Source organism: Haematobia irritans, chromosome 5, assembly GCF_050003625.1.
Source record: "Haematobia irritans isolate KBUSLIRL chromosome 5, ASM5000362v1, whole genome shotgun sequence".
Taxonomy (NCBI): domain Eukaryota; kingdom Metazoa; phylum Arthropoda; class Insecta; order Diptera; family Muscidae; genus Haematobia; species Haematobia irritans.
In genome coordinates this window covers 38,446,356-38,456,704 of record NC_134401.1, presented here as the reverse complement: position 1 = coordinate 38,456,704, position 10,349 = coordinate 38,446,356, and the positions used below count along the sequence as shown (strand labels likewise).

The window sequence follows — 10,349 nt, the reverse complement described above, 5'->3', positions numbered from 1 at the left end:
ATAAACAATAGATTTGTTCACATTTAAATGCTGGAAGGCTCTAGGTAAAGTTAGGTTAGGTTAAAGTGGCAGCCCGATTAAATTTCAGGCTCACTTAGACTATTCAGTCCATTGTGATACCACATTTAACTAAAAGTACCTATTACATATGGGCACTTCTAGTTTTAAAGGGCTCTAACTACAGCCCCTTGTGGTTTTTCATCTAAATACAAAGCAATCACACTACCATGCTTGAATTACATTGCGAATAACTTTATTTATGAATGCATTGGTTTTGTCAGCTTGTAAACAATAAAATGAACTATCACTGGAATAAATCTGTCTGCTATAAAACGAGCGCTTTAGAAATGATAGCAACCTGCTGTTGGTTGCACCCTCTATAAATAGCCTCGATATAAACTGATCCCTAGATTTCACTTCTTGCACATCTTGGGAAAAGCAACTTTCATCCGCTCCGTTTGAAATTTTGTTTGCAATGTCAGTATATACAAAAAATTGTCAATATCGGTGGAGAGTTATATATGGATCTCATATAAACCGATCCCTAGATTTGATTTATGGAAACTCTTGGATTAAATTTCAACCGATATCGTTATAATTTGGTACGCGATGCTAGTATAGACACGCTAACACCCATGCAAAAATAGGCCCATAATTGTATAATGCCCCCAAAGATTCGATTTCCGAAGACCCTACGTGATGTCAATATATTATACAAAAATTGATCCATATGAGTCCCCCATATTAACAGATTAAACTTCTAGGCTATCATAGACCCCATATGGACTAACAATATAAAATCCAATTGTAATAAATTTTAAGATGCCTTGGCACCGGCAACTATTACCACAACAAATTACCCCAAGATTCTCGGGGTCACATTCGACAGCCTTTATAAGTCGTCCGTCCATGCCACTGCAAATTGTGATAAGCTCCGCGGTAGAAACAAGATTCTCAAGTCGCTTGCCGGCAGCACTTGGGGTGCGGACAAAGAAACCTTGTTAACTACATATAAGGCAATTGGCCGGTCAGTGCTAAACTATGCAGCGACAGTGTGGACACCTCAAACGAGCGATACGCAGTGGAATAACATACAGACCTGTCAGAACGCTGTCCTTAGAACCGCAACAGGATGTCTCCGCAGTACACCCCTGGATCACCTTTATGCGGAGACCAAGATCATCCCAGTGCGTCGACACAACTACATGTTGTCAAAGCAGTACCTCTTGGGTTGCCATCGAAGATGTCGTCCGAATCACCATCTTGTGGATAGACAACCTCCACCCAGGAATGTAAGGGTTGATCTTCACCTTCCAGAGTCCGAGATCCAGCGTTACAAAAGAGAGCCTCCTGATCAGGCAGCATACCAGACAGGTCTGAACAGGATTCATGAGGATACTGTAGCTGATGCGGTGAGAAGCTACAAGGTTAACCCTGTTCTCGGAGTCCGACCGCCGCCCATTGCACCGGAGGAGAGAGACCACCCACGGCAGACAAGGGTAGTTTTGGCCCAACTAAGATCAGGCAAGTGCAGCCGCCTCAATTCATTCTTATCAGTGATTGATAGCAGCGTAGCTGACGTGTGTCCCACGTGGGCCACATGACACTCGTCACCTTTTTGCTTGCCCAGCTAAGCCTACCCGTCTCACTACCAGATCACTCTGGACACACCCCATCCTTGTCGCAGAGTTCCTTGATCTGGCTACCAGCCGAACTACACAAGCATAGAACAAAATGGATGAAACTACATTAAAAACTGTTACAACAACAACAACCCATGCAATCCGGTTGTGGTCCACAGTCTTTGGTAGAATTTTGTACAAAATCCATGGTCGAGGGTACATAAGATTCGGCCTAATATACTTCTTTATATTAACCCATCCATATATATAAAAATAAAACACATGTATTTTTTTGTTTGTTGGGTTTTTTGTTATTATTAATTTTTTTTATTATTTTTATATTTTTCACTTTATTTTTATTATGTTTTTTTGTTTGCTTGTTTTATTATTTTTATGGTTATTTAATAAAATTAAAGTTCTTGTAGATGGGGGAAAAAATTTGATATATTTTTTTAATTGATTTACCTTTTTTCAGTTTTCTTGCTTTTCTCTCTTTTCGTATTTCTCATGAATATGAGTGTAAATATAAACCATCAAAAAAAAGGAGTTATTTGTTTTTTACTTTCTAATGGTGGAAAAAAATTAAAATAGATTGCGTTTTACTTAAGTTGTTTTTGCCGAGGAAGAATGTTGGTCATCAGGTCATCATCATAGTTGCTAGGCTAAAGACAACGAAGAAGGGTTTGGCTAGATCCATCTCCATTTGGTTTAAATCCCAGCGTCTTAGACTTTTCTACCTTTCGTCATGATATCGATGAAAGTGTTGGTCTGGGGGCGGGGGTGCGTAGAGAATCCATCTTAGAAAAGTTGTAGTGTAGTTGGTATGGGCGGCGGCATTGCGAATAATGGTAATTTATAAAGCTTTTTGAAAGCTGTAAAATATACAAATATTAATAACAATTATTTTGTTACCAATTTTATTCTGATGATGCTCAAAATGAGGTCTCTAGCAAAACTACAACATCTCCAAAAATGAGTTAACGATGCCTTTCTAGTTTCATAGAGATAGAGATTTTGGGTAGATAAATCTGGCTGGCAAGTGTTACCATTCCAACACTTTTCCTCGAGTTTTTTTATTATGAATTTATTTCTTTAACATGTACCATGTGCACAAATTATTGTGGATTTTTGTTTGATATTCTGTAATTATAGAAATTCTTTAGCAATATCTTCTTATAAATAAAGAGGAATTTTAAGAAATATCCTTCAAGTACCAACCTTTTTCTTTTGTTTTCTGTATTTTTTCTCTTTCTTTCTTTCCAATGTAATCGCGTGGCTTTAAACCAATAGTCCTTATAGCTAAATCCTAAATCTAGATTGGGGAGAGGGCTGGTATGGGTATACATGGAGCGTTAGAGGTTATATGCGCCTTATGACACTGTTAAATATGAAACGAAATTGAAGAGGGGAAAAACAGAAAAGAAAAAATAAAAAAGACAATTATTAATTAGTAACAATTCATGATTTTTGTTCATATGCAATATTTTTACTACCTTAAAATGTTTTTTTTCTATGTTTATATGTTGATTTAATTTAAGGAAATGTCTTAAATTCTAAGCCATACATAGGGAGGGAAACTGCAATTTCTATGGTATCTTCCCAGCAAAATGTAAAACATAAACGATGATATTTTGTTTTTTTTTTTGTTTTGTAAAGAAAAACAAATCAATGCCAGGGAAAGCATGGTCAAGGCGAACTTTTGGTTCTCTCAACCTTTGGTATACAGCAAATTCATCCCCAAAACAATTGCTCGTAACTTAATGATCAGATTATGGTACTAGAAAACTTCAATACGTTTCGAGAGACCTCATCTCCGTAACGTAGGGACAGGGAGCCACCGTAGTGCAATGGTTAGCATGCCCGCCTTGCATACACAAGGTCGTGGGTTCGATTCCTCCTTCGACCGAACACCAAACAGTTTGTCAGCGGTGGATTAGCCCACCTCAGTAATGCTGGTGACATTTCTGAGGGTTTCAAAGCTTCTCTAAGTGGTTTCACTGCAATGTGGAACGCCGTTCGGACTCGGCTATAAAAAGGAGGTCCCTTGTCATTGAGCTTAACATGGAATCGGGCAGCACTCAGTGATAAGAGAGAAGTTCACCAATGGACTGAATAGTCTAAGTGAGCCTGATACATCGGGCTGCCACCTAACCTAACCTAACCTAACCTAGGGACAGCGTACACACCGCTAATATGGAAGTTCCCTGAATGATACATAGATAGAACCTACGAAAATTATATCCATATGAATTTTAGTTAGCCCTATCCATCAAAAGACGCGCTTATAAATTATATAGCACTTTGAGTGAATCTATTTTCGATATTGTCAAATAATTGGATGAAAGAGATTAAATAGAATTTGGGGGTTTATAAACGCCCATGCTTTTATTTTCGATTCAATTCAGAATCGGACTAAATAATAAAATCCTCTCTAAACATATTCGGTATAAATTTCCTATTCTTAGCTTAGGTTAAAGTTAAAGTTAAAGGCAGCCCTTTCAGGCTCACTTAGACTATTCAGTCCATTGTGTGCAGTTTCGAATTTCACACGGAATAATATTTTCGAAGGTCCAAGGTTTCCACATTCTTTTTTTTACTTGATGTTGATTTTTAAAACTTTGATTGAAGGCGTTTTATCCTTAAATTTAGGAGATTCAACTTTAAAATGGTTATTTTTACATAATAAATCTGAACCACTTCCCAGCAAAAAATGGAAGTTGTTCTAGAGGCACAACTTTAAAAGTACTTACAAAAATGTCCTCCCAAAGATGTTCTTTATTTTAACTTCATAGGAAGTTTTTTAAATTCAATTTTTATAACTCACTTTTTTCATATTTTTAACGGATAATTTTAACTTTAATAACCCAGCAAAAAATTTGGAAGTTCTTCCAAAGGCACAACTTTAAAAGCACTTCCAGAAGATGTACTCCCAATGATGTTCTTTATTTTAACTACACAGGAAGTTATTTTCATTCCATTTTTATAACATGCTTTTTCATATTTTTAATGGGTAATTATAACTTTTTTATTTCAAATGTGTTAAAAACACTTTAAGAATTCATAATGAACTATTTAAATTTTGTCGAAAAAATGCTGAATCCAATTTGAAAAAATTGTGAACTTTTGAAAATATTTGAGTTCACACGTTTCAGACAAGCGTTAGAATCCATTAAAAATTATAAAAATTATTGATTTGAAAAAATATAACAGAATTTTTTAATTTACATCCAAAACACTGAATTCGGATCACACCTAAAGAAGTGATGCAAATTCAGTGCACCGGCTGTTGAAATCGAGAACCTCTGTCCTATGACAAGTCCATGTTAAATTCATCGCCTCTGTGTCAATTTTGCACCACTTCCGGATCCAAAAAAGAACATTTTCATTACTTTTTTGGCGACGCTTTTTTTGCTGGGAATTTATAAAATGGTACAATTTATTTAAATGTTGTTGAAAATTATAAAAGTTTTTTATTTGGCAATAAATCATAAAATGTTTTAATTCACATCGATGATACTGAATTCGGATCTCACCTTAGAAAGTGATACAAATTCAGTGCAACAGCTGTTGAAATGGTGAACATCCGTTCTATGACAAGCCCATGTTAAATTCATCGCTTCTGCACAAGTTTTGCATCACTTCCGGATCCAAAAAGAACATTTTCAGTACTTTTTTTGACGACGCTTTTTTTGCTGGGTTCTTAAGTGTTAAATGTATCCTTAGTAGCTCCTTTGGCTCAGAATAAAAAAACAAATAATTAAAGTAAAGACGAAACCTTTCAAACTGTGGAATATTTTTTCCAGTGTAAGACAATATTAACCCAATGGTGCAAAAATCATTTGTTGTGGTATTTAGATTAATTTTTATATATGTTGTAAAACATATTCCGGAGAATTTCAACACTTATTTCTCTTTCTTATTTTGGTAAAGCGGCACGAAAATATGGTAAAATCCCAGGAATTCCCGAAAAAAAAAACAACGTTGACCTATAAGGTCTACCCTCAGAAAAAAAATATCCACGTAAATTTCTATTGCTGATGAAAGTTTATGGAAATTAGTTAAATTTGCCAAATGTGAGGGAATTTAGATAATTTTAATTACATTATGCTTACTGAATAATATACGAGAAAAAATGTTTGTACAAACACACCATACAAAATTTTAATAAATTCGGAATTCGGAATAGCTCACATTTATTTAAAATAAATTTTAAATAAATTTAATTTAATTTATTTATTAATTTTATTTATTAATTTTATTTAATTTGTGTTCATAATTTTCTAAAATGAGTCAGTGTCATTAAATTGTGTCCGTCTTGAACTTCGTGTCAGCTATCCTGTTGTTCACATAAACCGAATTTCTATATAGAGGCTAATATAGACCAACCCCAAGAACACCAAGAGTGCCACCGCGATGCAATGGTTACCATGCCAACATTCGATACAAACCGTTGTGGTTTATCTCCGGTGACATTTTTGAGTGTTTCAAAGCTTCTCTTAATGCTTTCGGCTATAAAAAGGAGGTTTCTTATCATCAAGCTTAACATAGAATCGAGCAGAACTCATTGATAAGGGAGATCTTCACCACCTATGCTAAAGCCGGTTGAACATTTTGCAGCGAAGGGAACTTAAAATGTGTACTACTTCCTTTAAGCCAAAATGGGCGTGGGGATCAAGGCTGCCACTCGATCCAAAAATAATGTACCATAATTTAAAAAAAATTTACCAAATAAAAAATATTATTTTGCAGTGTGTGATCAAATTGTTGTAGTTGTTATGAAAAAATGTTTTTTCAAAAGAAATGCTTTATTATTTTATTTTAGAAGTTTATTTATTATTTTTGAACATCCTTTGAATTGTAAATGTGTCGAAAGTTTCAATATTTTTAGTTTGCACCAACAACAGAAAGTTACTACTTCTACAAAAGGCAGAAAAAGTGAGACTTTCAAAATATGGCCTAAAACAAAAATTAAAATTTTTTTGTTTCAATAAAAAATTTTCTTTTCTACAGAAAATTTTGTCAAAATTAATTTCTACAGAAAATGTTGTCAAAATTTTATTTCTATAGAAAATGTTGTCGAAATTTTATTTCTATTATGTCAAAATTTTATTTCTATAGAAAATTTTGTCAAAATTTTATTTCTATAGAAAATTTTGTCAAAATTTTATTTCTATAGAAAATTTTGTCAAAATTTTATTTCTATAGAAAATTTTCTTAAAGTTTTATTTCCATAGAAAATTCTGTCAAAATTAAAAATATTATTCACAATATTATTTCTACAGAAAATTTTGTCAAAATTTATTTCTACAGAAAATGTATTCGAAATTTTATTTCTATTTTGTCAAAATGCATTTCTACAGAAAATGTTGTCAAAATTTTATTTCTATAGAAAATGTTGTCGAAATTTTATTTCTATTATGTCAAAATTTTATTTCTATAGAAAAATTTGTCAAAATTTCAGTTCTATAGGATTTTTTTTTTTCAAAATTTTATTTCTATAAAAAAATTGTCAAAATTTTATTTCTATAGAAAATTTTGTCAAAATTTTATTTCTTAGAAAAATTTGTCAAAAATTTATTTCCATAGAAAATTCTGTCAAAATTAACAATATTATTCACAATATTATTTCTACAGAAAATTTTGTCAAAATTTATTTCTACAGAAAATGTATTCGAAATTTTATTTCTATTTTGTCGAAATTTTATTTCTATAGAAAATTTAGTCAAAATTTTATTTCCATAGAACATTTTGTCAATATTTTATTTCTATAGAAAAATTTGTCAACATTTTATTTCTATAGAAAATTTTGTCAAAATTTTATTTCTATAGAAAATTTTGTCAAAATTTTATTTCTATAGAAAATTTTGTCAACATTTTATTTCTATAGAAAATTTTGTCAAAATTTTATTTCTATAGAAAATTTTGTCAAAATTTTATTTCTATCGAAAATTTTGTCAAAATTTTATTTCTATAGAAAAATTTGTCAAAATTTTATTTCTATAGAAAATTTTGTCAAAAATTTATTTCTATAGAAAATTTTTTCAAAATTTTATTTCTATAGAAAATTTTGTCAAAATTTTATTTCTATAGAAAATTTTGTCAAAATTTTATTTCTATAGAAAATTTTGTCAAAATTTTATTTCTATAGAAAATTTTCTTGAAGTTTTATTTCTATAGAAAATTTTGTCAAAATTTTATTTCTATAGAAAATGTTGTCAAAATTTTATTTCTATAGAAAATTTTGTCAAAATTTTATTTTTATTGAAAATTTTGTCAAAATTTTATTTTTATAGAAAATTTTGTCAAAATTTTATTTTTATAATTTTTTTTTAAATAGGACATTTTGTAAAATTTTTATTTTTATAGGAGATCTTGTAAAATTTTTATTTTTATAGAAAATTTTTTCAACATTTTACTTTTATAGAAAATTTTGGCAAAATTTTATTTCTATAGAAAATTTGGCAAAATTTTATTTCTATAGAAAATTTTGGCTAAATTTTATTTCTGTAGAAAATTTTGGCAATATTTTATTTCTATAGAAAATGTTGTCCAAACTTTATTTTTATAAAAATTTTTGTCAAAATTTTATTTCTATAGAAAAATTGGACAAGATTTACTTATTCACATAATATGCTGCATGTGGGAAGAATCCTTATCTCAACTTGCAAACACGGTTGCCATTCGTTTCAGAAATAATCTACCAACATTTTAAGAAAATTTGACCAAAATTTTCCAAAATTAAAAAAAAAAATGTATTTTGAAGTTCTTGATTAAATTTTGTTGCTTTTGTTTTGGGCACACAACCCCTTTGTTAAAGCCAAAGGGGTGTGTTCGTGATACTCAGTTCGGCTGAGCTGTTAAAAAATCTCACTTAAATATCCCCTCTGATAGTGAAATAGTTAAATTTGTAGACAAGATAGTTTCTTAATAGCGGAGCAATGACGACTAACAAAGAGGCGATATCAAAGAAGTACCTTTACGGGCCTAAACTGGTATACTTATTTTTAGGTATACTGGATTCCAGATTTGAAATTTCATAATTGAGAATCCAAATAGTCGAACCGGTTTATGTATGATTTATAAAACCGGTTTATGTATGATTTATATCTCACAAGAACATCACGAACTTAATATACCCCTCAAGTTTTCCCTTCAAAAATCCAAAGAATATTTTTGTAATAATTTCTCATTACCAACCACACTGAGTGAAGAGGGCCTTAGTAATAATTTTAAAGTGACTTCCTTAGCTTTCTTCAAATGTTACTTACCACGCATTCATTTTTCAAAAACGAAACTAGAATTGTTCCTGACCCTAATATCACTAAATTTTTAATATATATTTTACAACTTGATGTAAATAAAATAGAGATACAACGCTTTACTAACATCAACAAAAAAGCTATACATGGAATAACCAGCAGTGCCTCTAGCGGGGAATAGTGGATTAACTCAACTAACCAACCTCCCACTCTATATATACGATCAAGAATAATCTATTCTTTTTCAAGAGCATTCATTGTCCGACAATGAACTAGTAAACTAACTAAACTATAGAGCTAAAATGTGTGATCATTTCAATGAACTACAATGCCCAACCCTACAATATTTTTTATAATATCCATGATGTAAATTGTTGTCGTTAATATAACCTCAATAACCTATTGCAAACATACATGAACAATTTCTATCTTATTTTGAACATCCTGACTTTCTGAAACAACCAAATACTTCCATATAGTAAAATATTTGTGGCAATAATTTGTACCCCAATGAATCTAATTGGCACTCTTCGTGGACCGATTTTGCTAATTTCTTTGGATTTCTATTTTTGAAGGGTTTGCTGTTCCCTTATAACAAAATATATTTCCACTTCAAAAATAGCAAACAAAAATTTATTTCCCCAATTCCTATATTCGGAATCGCAATATTTTCGTTTGCCCATATAACAGGTTGGCTGATAAGTCCCCGGTCTAACACATAGATGGCGTCGCTAGTATTAAATGCATATTATTTTTATATAGTACCAACCTTCAAATGATTCGTGTCAAAATTTGACGACTGTAAGTCAATTAGTTTGTGAGATAGAGCGTCTTTTGTGAAGCAACTTTTGTTATTGTGAAAAAAATGGAAAAAAGGAATTTCGTGTTTGGATAAAATACTGTTTTCTGAAGGGAAAAATACGGTGGAAGCAAAAACTTGGCTTGATAATGAGTTTCCGGACTCTGCCCCAGGGCAATCAACAATAATTGATTGGTATACAAAATTCAAGCATGGTGAAATGAGCACGGAGGACGGTGAACGCAGTGCACGCCCGAAAGAGTTGGTCACCGACGAAAACATCAAAAAATCCACAAAATGATTTTGAATGACCGTAAAATGAAGTTGACCGAGATAGCAGAGGCCTTAAAGATATCAAAGGAACGTGTTGGCCATATCATTCATCAATATTTGGATATGCGGAAGCTCTGTGCAAAATGGGTGCCGCGCGAGCTCACATTTGACCAAAAACAACAACGTCTTGATGATTCTGAGCGGTGTTAGCAGCTGTTAACTCGTAATACACCCAAGTTTTTCCGTCGATATGTGACAATGGATGAAACATGGCTCCATCACTACACTCCTGAGTTCAATCGACAGTCGGCTGCGTGGACAGCGATCGGTGAACCGTCTCCGAAGCGTGGAAAGACTCAAAATTCCGCTGGCAAAGTAATGGCCTCTGTTTTTTTG

General features: G+C 32.0%; 1 protein-coding gene across 3 annotated transcripts in view; it reads right to left on the bottom strand.

Moving 5' to 3' along the window:
• Positions 1–2,050: 2,050 nt before the first annotated feature.
• hrg (poly(A) polymerase hiiragi) overlaps positions 2,051–10,349 on the bottom strand; it is a 31,093-nt gene continuing 22,794 nt past the window's right edge. The window contains exons 9-11 of one of the 3 annotated variants that reach the window (XM_075309084.1): positions 2,841–3,000; positions 2,535–2,762; positions 2,051–2,483 (exon numbers count right to left, since the gene is read on the bottom strand). The gene's annotated coding sequence lies outside the window, so the exon portion shown is untranslated. Of the gene's footprint in view, positions 2,780–2,840; positions 3,001–10,349 lie in introns of all 3 variants that reach the window. The other 2 variants (XM_075309083.1, XM_075309082.1) reach the window with 2 other exon arrangements.